The sequence below is a fragment of the Danio rerio genome, chromosome 4, assembly GCF_052040795.2.
Source record: "Danio rerio strain M-AB ecotype USA chromosome 4, GRCz13ab, whole genome shotgun sequence".
NCBI classification, from domain to species: domain Eukaryota; kingdom Metazoa; phylum Chordata; class Actinopteri; order Cypriniformes; family Danionidae; genus Danio; species Danio rerio.
Genome location: NC_141024.2, coordinates 15,331,285 through 15,350,574, shown reverse-complemented (window position 1 = coordinate 15,350,574; position 19,290 = coordinate 15,331,285).

The window sequence follows — 19,290 nt, the reverse complement described above, 5'->3', positions numbered from 1 at the left end:
ATGGCAACATGTGGATTGAGGGAAGTTTGGAGAGCTGTAGGACAACTGGTTCCCTGGAGATTAAAAAGAGCTCCATTAAACGGCTCATTTTCTCTCCCTGTGCTGAATTCTGCCAAACTAGTCTCACCAAGAGCTGACTGGCATCTGCGTTAATGAGAAAAGGAGATCCGCAAAGTCAATAGTTTTAATCAGGTGAAGTTATTTTGAGAAGGATGAGACTGAGGAGCAGAGGAATGTTAAAAACCATTTATGATTAATAGTTTAAGGATTTGAGGAGCCATCGTGTCTGGAGAAGTGTTGCGCATTCGTTGTCTGTGATGATTTGGATTTCAGGACTTATTATTGAAAAACAAAATGCAGAGGAAAACAAAGCTATTGGATTTCGGAAAATAATCTTACACGTTTAGTTGGTTTATTATAAACCAATAAGTTTCAGTGGTATGCTGGTATTTAATGTTGGTATCTTCTAATAAATTCTGACTTTCAATGTTATCATTATTGAGCAGATAAGAATGGTAATTATTGGCTGATGAATTATCCATTATTTTCACAGTTTGATGCACTTCAGATATTACATGTTCAAGGGATATCTGTGAACTTTGTGTGTGATTGTTTCAGAGCTTAGTATTTCTTTATGCAAAATGAAAAAACTGAAACTGCGGCTCATTACAAAGCGCAGTATTGCGTCGGTGGTCATCGTGAGAATCCTGCTCTGCCTGCTCATATATCTGTACGGCTGACTTGCCTGCTTTATTCTACAAACACAGAAAAATTAAAATCAGCGCAAAACGAGACAGGGCATTTAAAATGACACAAACTGAAATCAAAACTTTAAAGAGTGGCAGAAATGAGACTTTCCTTATTTTCTTTTGTCCATTCATTCTTGAGATGTATATTAATGCTTAGTTACTAACTAAAAATACAGTTTCGCAGCTTTCGGCTTTGAATTGAATGATTTATTTTAATCTTTTGTTTGTTTTGTAGCAGAAATATTATTTATTAAATTGATGTGCATATAAAAACAGTAGTGCAAAATAAATATTTCTAACTGCAATGCTTCATTTCTTGTTTGATGCAAAGCATAGATTTATTTTGCATAAAGTAACAGACTTTTTTTTTAGCAGATCACTCATATTCAAGCACATTCAAGGCAGCATAATCATGAGAGGCATCTTTATCATCATTAATATTTAACAATTATTAGACATGGAATTATTGCACACAAATATCAATAAGTCATCTCAGCATTAGTTTCACAGCTCTTTCAATGCTGTACCGGATGAGCTTCTGAGCAAGTTTACAGAGCAAGGCATCTACAGTTAGGTCCATAAATATTTGGAAATCAACGCAGTTCTATCATTTTTGGCTCTGTACACCAAAACAATGGATTTGTAGTTAAACAAACAAGACACTTTAACTGCAGACTGTAAGCTTTAATTTGAGGGTATGTACATCCAAATCAGGTTACCGCTGTAGGAATTACAGTTTGCATATGTGCCTCCCACTTGTTAAGGGTCCAAAAGTAATTAGACAATTGGCTTCTAAGCACATTTCAAATCCATTGTGTTGGTGTATAGATCCAGAAATGTTAGAATTGTGTCGATGTCCAAATATTTATGGACCTAACTGTATGTTTTTAACTTATGCAGTTTGAATATTTGTACTTTTTTTTGAGAGGCCATGCTGGCTACAATTTTATATATAGTAATTCAGAAATTATAAAACTGATATAAAATGCTTTCTTTAGAAACCAAAATAAAGTTACATTTGGATAATAAATAAATGATAATCTGTTTTATTTTAAGCTTAAGCGTCCGAATAGAATTTTTTGGTTTTGTGAAATAATAGGTTAATTCATTATAAATAAATAAATAAATTAATTAATTAATCAATTTAACTGTAATGTGGTTGTTCCAATATGTAGTTAATCATTTAATAAAATAAATTCAGATTCTGGTCATTCATATTCAGCAATCAAGAAATTATATTTTACATAATACATTTTATGATTCCTGTTCTTATACACAAACATTCCTGTTTGCTGAAAAAAAACTGCTTAAAAATTTGTTAAAAAATATAACCAGTGATTACAGCTAAATATTTGTACATTCATTGCATTACGTGGCTGGTAACCCTACTGCTAGCCATTTACTGTAGAATTTACAAGTAATTTTTTTACAGTATGGAGCAGATTATGTAATTCAAGCATTAAAAAGTTTAAAAATCATACACTAATTCATACTAAAATATATTGTTGCTTTACTCATTTAACCTATAGAAATTGCATTGAACTGTACTGGCTGTACTGAATAGGGATGTTTCTGTAATGTTCTGAAAATTGAGTTAAATGGTGATAATATTATGTTTGTGGACGAAAGGTTTCCATGGGGACAGTTGGTTCACTTTGCCCCTTAAAAAAAGCATCAGTTGTTCTTAAATATTCAGCCCAGCAACACAAGAGGATTGACCTTCTGTCAGAGAAAAATTGACCGTGCTTATTGAAAGATTCCTGCTTTCCGCAAGGCTTTTCATATCAATACAAATCGCCGTGTTTGTTTTTAGTCCTCTTCAGTGATGTCCTCTGAGATGGCAGATGGCATTTGGATTTCTAGCATCTTCAGAGAGCCAGAGCTTCTTCAGTGACTGTACCGCGAACACAAAGACTAAAAGAGAGGTCAAGTGCTCTGGAGAAATGAACAGCTTCTCTGAAGGAGCCGGCTGTTGAGGGTCACAGTAAACATGACAGATTGGCAGACCACTCAAAAATCTCTACACTCTCAGAGTGATATTTAACCCTTCTGCAAATTTCTTAGCATTTTTTTTATTTTTTATTTTAGATGTAATCGTTTTGGGTTGCATGGTGGCTAAGTGTTACCACACAGCAAGAAGGTTGCTGGTTTGAGTCCTGGCTGGGCTAGTTGGCATTTTTGTATGGAGTTTGCATGTTCTCCCCGTGTTCGTGTGGGTTTCCTTCAGGTGCTCCGGTTTCCCTCACAGTCCAAAGACATGCGCTACAAGTGAATTAAATAAACAAAATTGGCTGTAATGTATGAATGTGAGTGTATATGGGTGTTTCCCAGTACTGAGTTGTGACCGAAAAGGCATACGCTGTGTAAACATATGCTAGAATAGTTGGCGGTTCATTCCGCTATGGGACCACTGACAAATGAGGCACTAAGCAGAAGGAAAATGAATGAACGAATAACCGTTTTGGCTGATTGTTTGCTAATGCAAGCAGCATAAATCTTTATGTAAAAAATTAGTATTTTTAGCTAAATTGTAATATTTAGCATCATTTACTTATTCGTATTTTATACTTGAAATGAAAACTAGCTCCTTTCAGGACAAAAACATCACTACTTAAATGGTCACTACTGATATTTAATTGTTTCATGACGCATTAACTGTATCTTTGTAATCATCAATCTGCTCTTAATTCATTTTAATCTGCTATTACAACACAAGCTTCTGTAATAATTTAATCTTTTGCCAAAGCAGAAACTTAATACAGCTGTTATTGTCATCGCTCAAGCTCTCAGTGGCATTTGTCACAACACGGATACGGTTGTTTTGGTTTTGTTTTGCTTTCTCTGAATCCTCCCGACTTCCAGAAAAGGGTGATAACCTTGAGCTGGAGTTTCAGGTGTCCTCCAGCAGCAGAATAAACAGAAACTCTAACTTGGGCTCGCGGAAAGAATTTATGTATCTGGCTGCAATACAAAGAGACCTGCGAGGATCAGGAAGATTTGTGGAGTGAGAGAGAAAGAGCGAGAGAGAGAGACATTGTGCTTGTGCTTGTGTCCGATGATAAAGCACTAGTGTCGGGCATCTGAGTGAAATATAGTAGATCTAAAATCAATATCAGTGTTATTCTTTTTATAAATTCTTCTTATTTGCATGAATGCACCATTATTATTATTTTGGGTGTGTGGCTCAGCAAATAACAGCGGCCGATTTCAAACAGCTTGCTATAAATACAATATAGACAGAAACAAGAGACTCAAGCCAATCTCCAAAAATAAGGGGGAAAATATTCAGAGAGGTTTGGCAAATCGTACCACTGATATTTTTATATTCTGTCTGCAGGGTTTTAGGAAATTGGAACATCGGGGAATGGTGCAAACGTACCCACAAAATATGTAACATTACAAAAGTCACGAATTCTGCCAACACGTGTGCTTACCAAGGCTTTTTTAATGAAAAATACATGCATCTATCTGCAATGTTTTGGGAATTATGTAGATAAGATGGTGCAAATGTACCTGTAAAATATGTATTGAAAACTTAGTTAGGTTTTTGGTGAAGGTTAGATAAAGGTAAGACTTAAAAAGTGGTTTTCAAATTAATTGCATACACACAAAGTCTGCATTTATTTAATTAAAAACAGTCAAATTAATAATATACTGAATCTGTTTGCAACATTTTGGGCTTTATGCACATAAGACAGTGCAAATCCATTCAATTAATTAATTTTCCTTCGGCTTAGTTCCTTATTTATTAGGGGTCGCCACAGTGGAATGAACCGCCAACTATTCCAGCACATGTTTTACCCAGCGGATTAACCCAGTACTGGAAAACACTCATACACTCTCACATTCGCACACTCATACACTGTGGCCAATTTTTGTCTACTTATATTGAATGTCTTTGGACTGAGGGGGAAACCGGAGGACATGGAGGAAACCCACAAGAATGAACTCTACACTGAAATGCCAACTAGCCCAGTCGGGACTTGAACCAGCGACCTTCTTGCTGTGAGGCAACAGTGCTAACCACTGAGCCAGACAATGCAAATTGACACCAAAAATATTAGGCACACTTACAAATTATGTTTCTCCAGCTTTGGGAATGCACTGACAGAAAAAAAAGGACTGTTGGGGTCCATTTGTGAACACTTGGAGTACAAATGGTGTAGTTGTACCCTCAATTGTTCATGACAGAACCTTATGGTACTCATATATACCATTTAAGGGTAAAAAACGTTCAAATATGTTCCCAACTGTCAAGGATCCATGTTTGTACCATTTAAAGCTCAAGCAAATCTGTGTAATGTTACCATTATACAGATGTTCAGTACAGGTGTCAGAAATTTCTCTGTTTACAGCAGATTTTTGTGTCCAAAGGCGGAATTCCTAAATTAAACTCATCGCATATTCAAAAAAAGCATAACAAAGAGTGGTTTGGTAAGAAAAATCTACAAGTTTTTATTATAATTATTATTATCTTTGGGTTTGCAAATGGCAGTTCTGGTGTCAACGATGACTAAAAATATTTAGTTTTTTGATCCAAACCAAAACAACCTCACAAGGGTGAATGCACTCTTAATGTTTTAGAAAAAATGTTGACAGAATATTCTGCCTATGTTTGTGTTTATGAGCTGTAGGGCTGATGTTCTTCAGGAGTTGTATACAGCATTTCTCCTCTGCGATCCAGACAGAGAGTGTGTTCATGACCTTGTGGCGAACACTCAGAAATATAGTACATAACACAGCTTCAGGCAACTAAAGTTCAAGTCTCGACCTTTCCTGAAACTTTCCCCTCTCTGTCGCTTCTTGCTTCTCTTTGAACTTTCCTGTCAAAATGAAGTAGAAAACTTCTTTAAAGATGTTCACAGTTGGTTTTAAGCTCCACATTTCACTTGATTTTCACTTTCACATTGTGACTTAAAAACACAAGCTGGCTTGTCAAGGAGTGTTTTCAGTATGCCAGTCATCTGTTTTAGAGCATTTTTGTGTCTGGTTTAACCTGAATTTGTTTTGTTGTGTGTGCAGATGACAGCATTGTCATTATAATCCCCATTCACACATATCTGCAAAAAGACTAAATTCAGTTGATAGCCATTTTGTAGGGAAACACACAGATACAATTCTAGACCCAGCTGCATGAAGATGGTCACTGGAAATGCATGCTTCAGCCTACATTTGTAAAATCGCGAAAACATGCATCTGACTGCAGTTTTTAGGTAAAATGAACACTATGGAGGCAGTATGACAGCAACAACCTTTGTTTGTTTTCACATTAATGAAATAAACAGGGACATATTATCGACATATATAAAGGATTATTTGGTGCACAACACCAAATATATACCACAAAACACCTTGATGGTGTCCGAGATTTGAAATCAAATATGTTTCCCTCATCAGTCTATCTCTTTTGACCTTATTCTTCAAGGCGGAAGTGCGCTCATTTTTACGATTGTTTTAGAACTTCTGATTCAGTTGCCTATGGGAGAAATGACCAGGATTAATAAACGGCAGAAAACAGTCAAGCTACTTGCTCTACAAACAAGTGTTTGCATGACTTTACAGACAAAATAGAATAATATAATAAGAAAATATCAGTTTGCAACATCAAGAAGCAAAACGAGCTGTTTTTAACATCTAAAAATGAATGGAAGTAAATGAGACCGGAAGTCTCGAGCCAAAAAAATTTAAATGGCTGTGCTCGCTCATAAATGGAAAATAAGGTGAGTATAGACAACTTTTCTTGAGTGATCAGTTTGGTCAGTAGTTCACTTTATACAGTGTTGTACTTAGACAAGTCTGGTGAAGCACGGTTTCACTAAACAGATAAAAGCAATGTTTGTAACACTATATAGTGTCCTATATTTGATTGAAAGCACTGTTGGTTGGGTTTAGGAATGGGTTTAGGTCAGGGGTTTGCTGGGTGATCTGTACGACAAGTGCTGCTTTTTTTGAGAACTTGTACAAGGATGTGCCTTGGAACATACATCAAAATGTACCTTAAGTAATGGATTTGAAATTTAAACTGGGAGTGCAAAACCTGCGCGAACTGCAGTAAAGATGCGATTTGCAAAAAGGCCCAAAAAGGCCGTCGTCATTTGCGATCTCCGGCAGTTAATTTTCTTGCACAGACAAGGGGGATTCATCTGATTTGTTGACAAATGGCTTGCAAATCTATTCGCGGGTCCTTCACTACAGAAACTTTCCAAAGATGTCTGTTTCTTACTCTGAATTTTTTTTTTTTTTCAAAATAAAAGATCGTTCAGACTCAAATAATGAATAAAACGAAAATAATTAATGATTTTATGTGCGGCCTGGTACCAGTTGATCCACAGACCAGCATTGGTTCATGGCCTGTTGGTTGAGGACCACTGCTCTTGTGGATTTGCCATCAGAAATGTGCAACAAATGCACCTGGAGAAATGCATATTATTTTTTGCACAATGTAGGCTAAGGCACATATTTAGAATGAGCCTAGGCTGTTGTTTTTTTTTAACCAAATTTAAGTTTGTTTTTTGAGCAAATCTTGTGTTTTATCTGGGCTCGATTACATTAGGAATGAATTCCTCGATTAAGGCATTGAGATCTAGGGGAATCGACTTATATTTTAGATTCTTTTCCAATTTAAAACAACTCTCGCTTTGCCAATAATGGCTGAAAGTCAGATACATTTAATTGAACAGATTTTTTTGTATGTTTCGCTTTAATGAACTAGCTAAACTGAGCATTTCAGTTTTCCTTTTTTAGCATAATGTGACTTCATTCTGAAACCTACTGTACACATAAAATTGCTGGTTATTACCTTTCAATTGTTAACATTTGTGGTGTTCATTCTGTTATCCTGCATGTCAAAAAGCAAATGATTGACAGCTTCTCATTTATTGAACAAGTTTTCTACACTTTAGGTTTTGCACCTAATGCACAGCTAATACAGACATTGATACAAAAATGGTGTTTTAAAGGTTAAACTGCAGATAAAAGGGTGACAATAAAATTCATAAGCCTTGCAGTATGTAGGCACATCAGTACGTTTGGCCTCTAAATTTCAGTCACAGCCTTTATCCCAAACAACAATAAATCTTTAGCCAGAGTTGCTTCATTTACCCTGCACTTTCAGCGATTGTAATGCTGATGTAGCTCACGCTGTTTGATGGTAGCTGGCATTTTCCGTCTGGTCCTTCACTATGAATTTGATGCATCGCTCCGGGGTCCAGATAATGGGAACTTTTAAAAAAGCATCCATTATGTTAACTCAAGTGCTGAGAAGAAGGAAAAGGAGCATGAAAGATGAAATGCCAGCCAGATGAAGGGGAGACGCTTTCGTTTCATCTGCAGCTTTTCAAATAACACACCGATTCATTACAGCCAGATTACCATCTGGGATAACCGATGATTGGTTGAGGGTTTTGAAGCTGTCAGAGAAGAATATGAAGACGCCAGACAATGAATCCGCTTGGATGAAGGTGTGAAAGGATGGAAAATGTCACGAATGGGTTGATTAGGGTTCAAATTCTGCTGCATTCTTATTGAGCCCCATTGTGAGATGCTGATATCAGTCCTTTGGATGGTTATATAAAGACCATTCAGGTTGTTGGGCAGCTTACTGGTCACACAGGCTGATATGGAGCCTCAATTTGGGAGACGTAACCTCTCGGTCGAGTCTTATTTACACTGGCATTAATGGAGCTGTCGTGTGCTCTCATCTCTTTGACATACACACAATACTTGTTGTCAAACTGCTCTGAAATTGTGGCCCACCTGGCTTTGAGAATAAGCTTGTCATAGAGTGGTCTGTTCATGGAGATAACACCGCGGAAGCTGTCACCGGGCACCATGTCACCACTGCACCCGTAGTCATCAGCAACTGTATCCCTGCAACAAAAAGTCCGGGAAACACAATGGCCTTCCTGTCTGCGCTCCATGACAAAGAGGTGAAGCATAATTAGAGCAGCCACCTGGAGGTTTCTGTGACTGAAACAGAGAATATTAAGCAAAGGCGCTGTAATACGCTTCTCCTGCTGTCCTTGTTTTTTACGATAGGCGGAGAGAGGCGTTTCGCTTCATTTTTCAGTATTAGCCGTTGACATTTTACAGCTGTGTTTAATCTTTGGAGTTACACTCGATGCCTCAAGTCTGCTTTTGAACCAACTATGCGTGAGCAAAATGATCTGTGAACCAGACCTATCTTTGCTTTAAGGGATTTAGGTTGCTTAAAAATGAAACGTTTTTATTTTTTAACGCTTCCAGATGGCTCTGTTCTCACTTCAAAAAAGGCCTTGCTGCATTCTAATGTGAAATATTATATTTATTTGAAAATATTATTTAAATGAATATATAAAATAAATATTATCGCAGCAGGCAAACAACATCATATGACGTTAATCTTTAGTTCTATTTAGGTTGCAACGTCAGGTGACTAGTTTGCAGTCAACGAATACCACCTTGAGTTGACGTTGATATTTGTTTGGTTTTAGGCTGTGGCATTAACTAACCAACATCCAACTTCAGCTTAACATCATGATATTACATCCAAACAACGTCAAAGTCTAACATCAGTAGATGCTGGTTTTATGTTGTGTAATCATCTTGACGTTGGAGTTTGTCCTCAAACTGATGTTGGGTTCTGACATCAACCCGATTTTCATATACAACCAAAATTCAAAGTTAGTCTGAGGTTGGAGTCTATTTTGCATCTGTATGACGTTTGGTGCCTGCTGGGTTAGTTTAAAAATGTGACCCTTTAGAAAATCTTCTAAAGTTTAAATTGAGACTTTGTTTTACTCAGTTGTTGACTCGTGATAATCATATTGGAAAATCCATATCTTAATATGTGTTTCTATATTATAAATATGAATTCTTTACATTTTTATCTTGGAATATGGTTTGGTGGCTCTTAAAGTAACTTTGTCTTCAATTTGTTTCGTCATCTTAAAATTTAATTTCATATTTCGAACGATTTAATCTCACAGTGTGACTTTGAGGCTTTTTATAAATATTCTTTGGTATATTTTTCAGTGTGACTTTATATTAAAACATATTTTAATATAAAGTCACACTGAGAAATATATATGACTACATAGCTCCCAATTGTGATCCAAAGTCTTCAAATTAGATATCACATTCACACTTTTGGCTTTACATTCATGACTTAATTTCTCACATTGTGACTTCATATTTCCCAGTTTGGCTTAAAATCTCAAAATGACTTCTCCGTATAGCTACTTTATACATTTCAATGTGATTTTATACCGCAAAATACACCTTTATATCTCAGAGTGTGTGAGTAACTTTATCGCTTAAAGTAACCTTAAAGTAACTTTATCGCTTCTGTTTGTGACTTTAAATATCACAGTGTAACTTATTTATTTAGTTGTTTGTCATCTTGTCTACCTTGCATTGCAAAAATTGTCTATAAATTAGCAGTTTTCTGTATTTTCTGTATGTTTTTATTTACTTTTTCTCTTATTTATTTCATCGTATGAATTGCATAGGTCCTTGATCTTTCTTAAAACTACTTTTAACCTTTTAACTTTTTAATAAGGTACTTTTATTGTCATTTTTAAAAGTTTAAAGTGAGATGTAAAGTTTCTTTAGAAACTAATTTGTTGAGGATCATGTGCTTATGATTGTTCACGGCTGGTTCTGCATTGGCTTACAATTGATTTACCAATCAGCTGATTACTAACTCACTATAGATAACTAGAGTTTATCATCTCAGTATCTTCATTTTCACACCCCACCCCCCACATTTCTTTCTAGATGAGCGTCACGGCGGCCCAGTGGTTAGCACTGTTGCCTCAAAGCAAGATTGTCTCTGGTTAAAGTCCCTACTAAACCAGTCAACACGGAGTTTGCTCATTCTGTCTGTGCTCGCGTGGGTTTCCCCCAGGTTTTCCGGTTTCCTCACACAGTCCAAAAAACATGCAACCTAAGTAAATTAAACATACCATATTGGCATCATAGTCAAGCTCTTAGCAAGCTGTATATCTCTCCATAGCCATCTGTAAATCTGCCAAATAATAAGTCAGGTGGGTTCATCGAGATCTACCTGAGCTAAAACTCTCCTCTCACCCTGCTAACGAAAGGGAGCCCAGGGCACGAGGATCTTATAAGCTCAGGGCTCTCTCCCGGGACAGCATGACAAACAAGCTTTATTATCAGAAGTGTAAACTCTTAAAATTGTCATTACGCTACAAAAACCTTGTAATAAGCTGCCAGTACATTTTCTGTTATTTTTACACACTTATTTCTTATTTCTCACCCGTAATAAAATTCACAACCAGAAATAAACACTTGTGAATCACAAAATACAGAAACTGTTAATTGACATATATGTTTACAGTGTGTAATATTAGAAATGAGTGTAATGTCTTTTTTCTATACAACACAAAATTAAATATTTTACTATGCATATAATGTTATGCGGAATAAGGTAGTGACCATTAAACGCTTCCCATTTGCTTTGGTAGCTTTTCCGATTGTAGGGAAAAGGGAGTGCACATCAGTTTGGCTTTGTGATTAAATATAGCTCCAGTATTAAAGACTTACTCTCTCTCTCTTCAATATTAATCATTATTATGAGAATGTGGAGCTCGACGGTGTTTAATATTGAGCTGCTTGCTTTTACAGGCGTGATTTTCAGGAACTTTTCTGAAGTCTGTTGACAGATATCCGAGGCATGACTCAGAATTCTGAAGAGCGCTTGGCAAAAACAGAACATTTTTAAATCTCCTTTGCCCTCAATGAAACACACACACACACACACACACACACACACACACACACACACACACACACACACACACACACACACACACACACACACACACACACTAAAAAAAATGCAACCCTTTAATAATGCAAAACACGACTTGAATCAAACCATCAGGCCAACATCTAATAAACAAAAAAAAGTATGAGGTTTGATTAAAAGAATCTCTAATTGGGATTACAAGTCAGAAATGCAGGCTCACAGCCAGAGCTCAGAACGATTCTGTTAAAAACAGGAGGAAGCAAATCCCTTGTTTATTAAACATTTCGGTTTGGCTGGAGACGCGGTGAACATCTTTGACAACATCCATTCCTCCCCTCCATTAGTTTTGTTTACGCAAAGTTAATTTGGTTGGAACCAAATGAAGCACAGTTTGCAGGATGTTTTAATTTAGAGCTTCTCTAGGAAGCACTTAAGAAAAATTCAGAATCTGTTTTTTATACACAACAGCAATTCTTCTCGTTTTGCTCCTGTTGTCTAGTCTGAACAGTCAGTGTTATTATAGTGATGGCAGAAGATTCTTAACCTTAAAATTATTTATTACTCTGCATCAGTAATAGTGTAGTAACATTGCAGGAAATAACTCTAACGCTCTCTCCTTGGGCTTTTCATTTTTAAACACTGAATATGCCACAATTATGTGCATTTTCAATACCTTTTGCACTGCCATCAGCTGTCAGAAACGTTGTTTAAAAAACCCCAGCAGCAAGCAAACTGTGCTTAAAATGCATAATCATGAAGAAAACACTGAAAACTCGTCAAGGAAACATGCTTAGTTTGAGGCATCTTGGCTGAATAGAATATATACATTAAATAAAATAACAGCAGACAACAAATCAAAAGAACAAGAGGATGTAGAGCAGAGGGTCCGTGGGGAAAAGATGGGGAGGTAATTGCTGTGTTCATGAAAATAAGATCACAGAACACCCATCTAAAAACATTGCGAGAGTCAGTCCTTGACATGCTTACTAGAGAAGAGTGAATGAGCACACCGCTCTGAAGTGGGAATAATGCACTGTTTCCCAATCGCTGTCTATGTTGCAGAACACAATATTGCGATGAAAAGAGACTTTAGTGTTGACCAGCACTGCAGATCTCTTCCAAAACCTCTGACTTCTTACACAAAGGTATTTTCTTTTGTTTAGGGCTAAAATCCTGACAACTCGATTAAAAGGTTATTTTAAATTTCAGAAATTTTAGTGTTTGATGCCATGAACAAATTGGGATGTACAATGAATTCTAGGTGATATGCAGTGTTGGGCAATAACGCATTACTAGTAATGTATTGTATCGGCATATATATATATAGTTATATATATATATATATATATATATATATATATATATATATATATATATATATATATATATATATATATATATAACTGTCGAAATCGAAGTTTATTTGGCTAACAAAATCTAGATCTTGTAGACTTTTTGGTGTGTCATGTATGCTGTACAAAGTTGCTGCCCATGTAGAGGATTTCAATTGGCTCACTTATGAGATTCCAGTTGAGTTTGGAGGCTGCCTTCAGGCCCGCAGACTCTGACAGTGATTTGCTGTGACAAAGCAACCTGAAGTCATTAATTTTCAACGGGAGCTGCCGATTTCTGAGTGTGTGCAAAATCTTAAGCGCTTTCCGAAGGTTCCCCCATACCTTGGCAATACCACAGCTGAACCATACAGATATAAGTTACAGCTAAGTTTATAGAAGCTAGTTTCCATGACAGGTTTTTAAAATGGATTGTTTCTACAGCAGCTCGCACACACAAACATTGCAAAAGCTGCAGTTTTTAAGGTGAAATCAACCTCATTTACTAGTGGAATAATGTATGGGTTTGTGAATAACATATGAGGCTGTTCTCTTCAGTGCTTTGGTTAAAACAATGAGTGTTTTTATACTGATAGTTTGCATGCTAGTCAGACTCTGTCGTTTCTTGACCAGACCTTGAACTTTGAATGCAATAAGACGGTCTAGCGGGTCCAAGCTCAATGCGGATTCATTTTTTTATCAATACTTTTTTATGCATAATATTATGGCTGACTGGGGGTCATAAAGGACACACTTCATAAATCCGGCAGAACACAAAACATGCTGAGTGAAAGACATGAAATAAGTTGAAGAATTCAAGGATTCTTAAAGCTGAGACGGCCTTCGGCAGTTGCTGGCTTACTCCTGATTGATAAGCACCCTAATTTTTTATGGCTTATCTGTTCAATGCCTAATTAAAGTTTGCATTGTGTATTTACACAGTGCACATAGCCTTCCCCGCTGGTAGAGGCTATTTCCATGAACTCTGCTTAACTATGCTTGGTTGTTTGAGTGAGATTTACAAATGACACCAATTTAATAATCCCAGTGGTGTGGTTGTGTGGGGGAAACTTTTAAAATGATCGATCGAGTTCAAGTTCTTCCTTTGCTGAACCTGTTTTTCTCTTATTTGCCCTCTCATTACATAGCAGATTAGAGAGCAATTATTTTCAGCCAAAATGAATAAAATGTTTGAATAGTGTAAATAATTTCTCATGGGCATTTCTTAAAAAAGTTTTTTAGGCAGGGATTTTGTCATCGTAAAGCAGCTTCCTTCCAACAAATGTTTTCCTTTATACTCAACATGGAATTATTGTGTACTGTTTTATAAAGTAGCCTTAATGCTGAGATGTAAATTTTTGTCATTATTTCCGCTAAATGTAACCAATAATAAATGTAGTTAACACTAATTGCAGCTAGCAGTTAGACGCTAAGTGTAAACAAAGACTATCGAATACACAAGACTTGTCACTCATATAGTTTTGAATGAGGAAAAGTGTAATGGTCAAAATAGCGACTATAACCCTGCCTTCTTTATTGAAGCTAATCGTATATTGCTGTAAACCAACGATTCTTTGAGGGAGGGGCTCAGACCAGACGTGAGTTTCTGCATATTTTGTGTGATACAAACCATTAGAAATGAAACTAAAAAGACAGTTGTTGTTTACTTTTATTGGTGATTCCAAATATAAAATGTAATCTTAAGCTTGGCAAGCAATTTGGAGAATTTGATGTTTTCCCATTTTAACAGAATGCCCGAGCATACTGCCCGAGAGGCATTTTAAAGATAGCCACCGAGTGAAATGACTTGCCTCAAAGAGACTTTGGTGTAAATAGCAGGATTTTCTTAATATCTGTTGCGTAGGGATGCTATGCAAACTGGGGTAGTTCCAAATGCAGCTTTATTATGAGAATGGTCAGACAGGCAGTGGTCAAATACCAGCATTAACAATGAAGTAGAGAATCCAGAAGCGTAATCCAAAAACAGGCGATAGGTTCAGAGCAGGCAGCAAAGAATCAAAATACGATTAACAGTCCAAAGTAAAAAAACACAGGAAACAGAAAACAAGGTAAAACGCTTACATAAAGACAGCAACAGCTAAACAAATAAACGGGGCAAGGATTAAAAACATGGCAAAGGCAGACAAAGGAAACACGTTGTAAAGTCACTATAACAGATAACAAGACTCAGCCACATTGTGTCTCTTTGTGCTGTTCCTATAGTCCAAGTAATTAGTCTGAGCAGCTTCAGCTGTGTGTGTTTAATCAATGGTGACTTGGAGCAGGTGAGTGTGTGTTGCATGACTGAGATCTGTGGTCCATAACATTGTGGATTTGTAGTTCATGTGAGTGTTTACTCCGGATCTGTGTTTACAGTGATCTCCGGAAGATTGCTGGTGATTGTGAAAATATCTTTTATGTGCACCATATTTAAAAATAACATTGTCTCTGCAATAACCCAAGTTAAGTAGATGCTATAGCTGGCTGGGTCAGTTGGCATTTCTGTGTGGAGTTTGCCTGTTCTCACTGTGTTGGGTTACTTTCAGGTGCTTCTGTTTCCCCTAAAGTCCAAAGACATGCTCTATATGTGAATTGAATAAACTAAATTGGCCCTTGTGTATGAAGGTGTGATGACCGTGGGTTGTGGCTGGAAGGGCATCTGCTGCATAAAATATATACTGGAATAGTTAGTGGTTCATTCTGCTGTGGCAACCTCTGAAATAGAGACTAAGCAGAAGAAAAATTAATGAATGAATTTACAATGAATTTTTTTTATTTTTATTAAACTTCCCCTTTGTATCTTGCACGCAAACAGTTTGGCCTACCTTAGCACAGCACTATCAAGACAAGAAATGATTGTATTACATTTACATGGTACATATCTGATCAAGATAAACTTCTGTGAGAGGATTCGATCTTGCACTGACACCAAAAATATGATCAAGAGTTTATACAAATAAGATCCAGCAACACAAACGCTGTTTCTTTCAGAAGGGCTCATCCCTGTGCCATAACCCCTTCGACAGGTTTACAATCCAGAGTGAGAGCTTTGAAGAGATGAATGGTGTTGGGGACCTTCATGGAACAGATTAAACTAGAACAAAGGATCATGGGAGCAAAAAGTGTCTATCACTTGTACCCTCAGAAATTTTTCAATTCAAAGGACCCTTTGAAGTGTCCAGTTTTGAGCACTTTGGATTGGAACAAACCTTCAGTATGGCAGCCATGATTATTCTCACTGCAAAGTGCCCTTTGGTAGAGGATTTACACTGAAAAACTCTCCACAGTTGACTGATTTTGTCTATAGCTGTGTCACAATCTCGATTCTGCATTCTCAATGTGGACATTCTAAGGTGTGCTGTTATTTTCAGATTAACCCATAGCTAAAATAATTCCAGACAGGTCTTGACCAAATTACAGTTCCTTATTACCACACTGAATGCTTATTCCAAGTTACTTGATCAAATCAAATCAAAAACAAAATTCAAAAAGGCTTTGGATGAAATGCGTAAGTGTCAGGATCAAAAATGTATTTATTTATTAAAAATTATTCCAAGACTCAGGAAGATTCATTTTAAAAGATTTAATGTTATAACAATACAGAAGAAATACAAGAAGTTTCGTTCTGGTCACTCAAAGGGCAGGCCTTAGAGGCCAGTTGCAGGCATACAAACAGATGATGAAGCTTTGTCTTTAATCATTGATCATTTATTCATATTTGTTTGGTAGAATCCTACTGCTCATATAGTCAAATCATTGTCAGCACAATATTCCTGCAACTGGAACATTCCAACCATTCAATTGATTGAAAGCTACAGTTGAGCATGTGATTATATCAAGAAGCACACACATTGACAACATTAACTTGGAGTTTCTTTAAACGTATAAATATATAAAAATAAATATAAATAGAATATATGGAAATGAATCAAATTAATTTATCTAACAGTCAGAAACTAAAATGCCTGAAATACCACTGTGGAAAAACTGTAACAATTAACTCATTGTATAATTGAAGTCATTGAATTGTTAGGGATTAATGCTCACCATATTGGGTGTGCTTTTGTTTTCTAATAATTTAACCACTCAACATCAGTTATCCCTTGCAGTACTGACCATTTTAAAGTGTGTATATTTTTCAGCATTTTTATCAATGGATATTGGAGTAAACTGAAACAATATACTTTTATTTAAACGTGTAATCAGGCATTATCTAATAAAACTAACTTCAGTCTTCACCAGTGTGGGATAATCTGGGCTGTGATGGATCCATCAGTTGTACCTTTCACTAACCGCGAATCGAAGGATGAATTTTAAGGCTGCATTTGAAAGAGGCTTCAAATTTAGAGTCTTCATCAACCTTTGAAGGATGCAGCCTTAGAATTGAAACACTAGTAAACACCACCACTTAAGAGGCTGCCTATATTCTCACATGGTCGTCCACTTAAGCTAAGTAGGGCTGCGCCCGATCTGTACCTGGATGGGAGACCACATTGGAAAGCCAGGTTGCTGCCGGAAGCGGTGTTAGTGAGATCAGCAGGGGGTGCTCAACCTGTGGTCTTTGTGGGTCCTCATGCCCCAGTATATTGATGGGGACTCTAGCTCAGTGAGCGCCGTCTTTCGGATGAGACACTAAAACTAGATCTTGACTCTCTGTGGTCGTTAAAAATCCCAGGTTGTCCTTCGAAAAAGAGCAGGGGGTTAACCCTTGTATCCTGACCAAATTTGCCTACAGGCACATCATGGTCTCCTCTCCACCAATCAGCTGGTGTGTGTGGTGTGCGGTCTGGCGCAATATAGCTGCCGTCGCGTCATCCATGTGGATGCTGCACACTTGTGCTGGATGAGGAGACTCCCCCAATGTGTAAAGCGCTTTGAGTGTCCAGAAAAGCACTATTTAAAAGTAATTAGTGGCTATAATAGCTCACATGGCCTAAGAAGAGATCAATCTGAAGGCTTTTCCCCCCTCCTCAGGTGTACACTCCCACACACAATGCTTTCCATCCATCACATTCTCATAGATACAGTACAAACACAAATCTCGCTCCCACTGACACGACGTCTGTAAGCATACCGCCAAACATTTGAGGCACATTAGCGCCAAGTGCAAAACACAGTGAGAAAAATAACTTGAGCCTGGGAATCTTTTCATGGCACATACGGCTACTGCCAGTTTTGTTTTAGTAACGGTGCTAAACAGAGAGACGGGCATGATGTTCCAGTCGGGCCCGTTTATACAAGCCGAAAGATAAGAGCCAAGCGCAGGTCTGGACTCTCTCACCTCCTCCTCCTCCGCACGCACAGTTTGGAGACGCTTTGGGAGGCGATTTGCAATTCTGGCCACTTATGTCACTGTGTTTATGCACATCGCAGACGGCTCAAACTATTTGTATGAGTGCTAATGAGGGAAAAGACTAAACCGAGGCTTCAGTGTGCTTACATTTACAGCGCAGGTGATTACAGTAGAAAGCTCTCGGTGCTGCTGTCACAAATGCATTTTTCACTACGTTTCAGTACTTCAAAACCTGAATAAATAGTGTGTTAGCATATAATCGCTATATAGGACTAATAGTGTATGCTAGTAAAAGCTAATGTGTTGAATTTTTTAGTCATGCTACAGTATATCGTAGCGCTATGTTTTCCAGAGAAACTCTTGCGCGCTTGAGGCATGGAGGATGGGATTAAACAAGAAAGAGCACTCTTTGGGTTGGTTAGCTGTGCACAAGGTCGTAAAAAATTAACATCATCACAATCTCTGGGGAATCTGTGACCGCCCTTCATGCTATGTCAACAAATGGGAACACGAATAGCACTCAGCAGTCAACACTGAGGTCACCGCAGAGAAAGCCGCTGGGAGAGGACAGCAGCTACTTCAGAGGCTGCAGTGCCCTGTTTATCTTAGGGAACCTAAAAAAAATTAATTCAAAAGTTCAAGCGGCACCGTTGCTTGTACTGTTTGCATGACAGATGTTAATAGTGTGGCGGTCTATGAAGTCCAACACACAGAAGTCTTTTCAAATCACCCAACTAGCATGGTGAATATTATTGCTCTTGTGACATTTCCCTATTCATGGATTCTTACTGAAATTGAACTGGTAAATGTCGTTGCTCTTTACGGTTTGTTTGCAATGTCATAGAAAAGCAACTGTTTTATGAGATGCTAATGTCAAAAAAGCTAGTATGGACGTTCATCTCTAAAGGCATGTTCACCCCTTAAACTATAACTATAGCATCAACACAAACAGACAATATTATTGTATTAATATCAGTTTTAACGCCTGTCACTTTAATTGCTCAAGCTTTTAATGCTGGATTTTGATTGGCTGTCCAATGTTTATTTGCATGCACAGGAGAGCAAAAACGGCCTCCAATAGTATAGTTTCTCTGTGGAGACGTTACTGTAGTTATGTTGTGGATTTGGCTATTCCTTTTTATTTAGAACTAATTTTAATATATTATA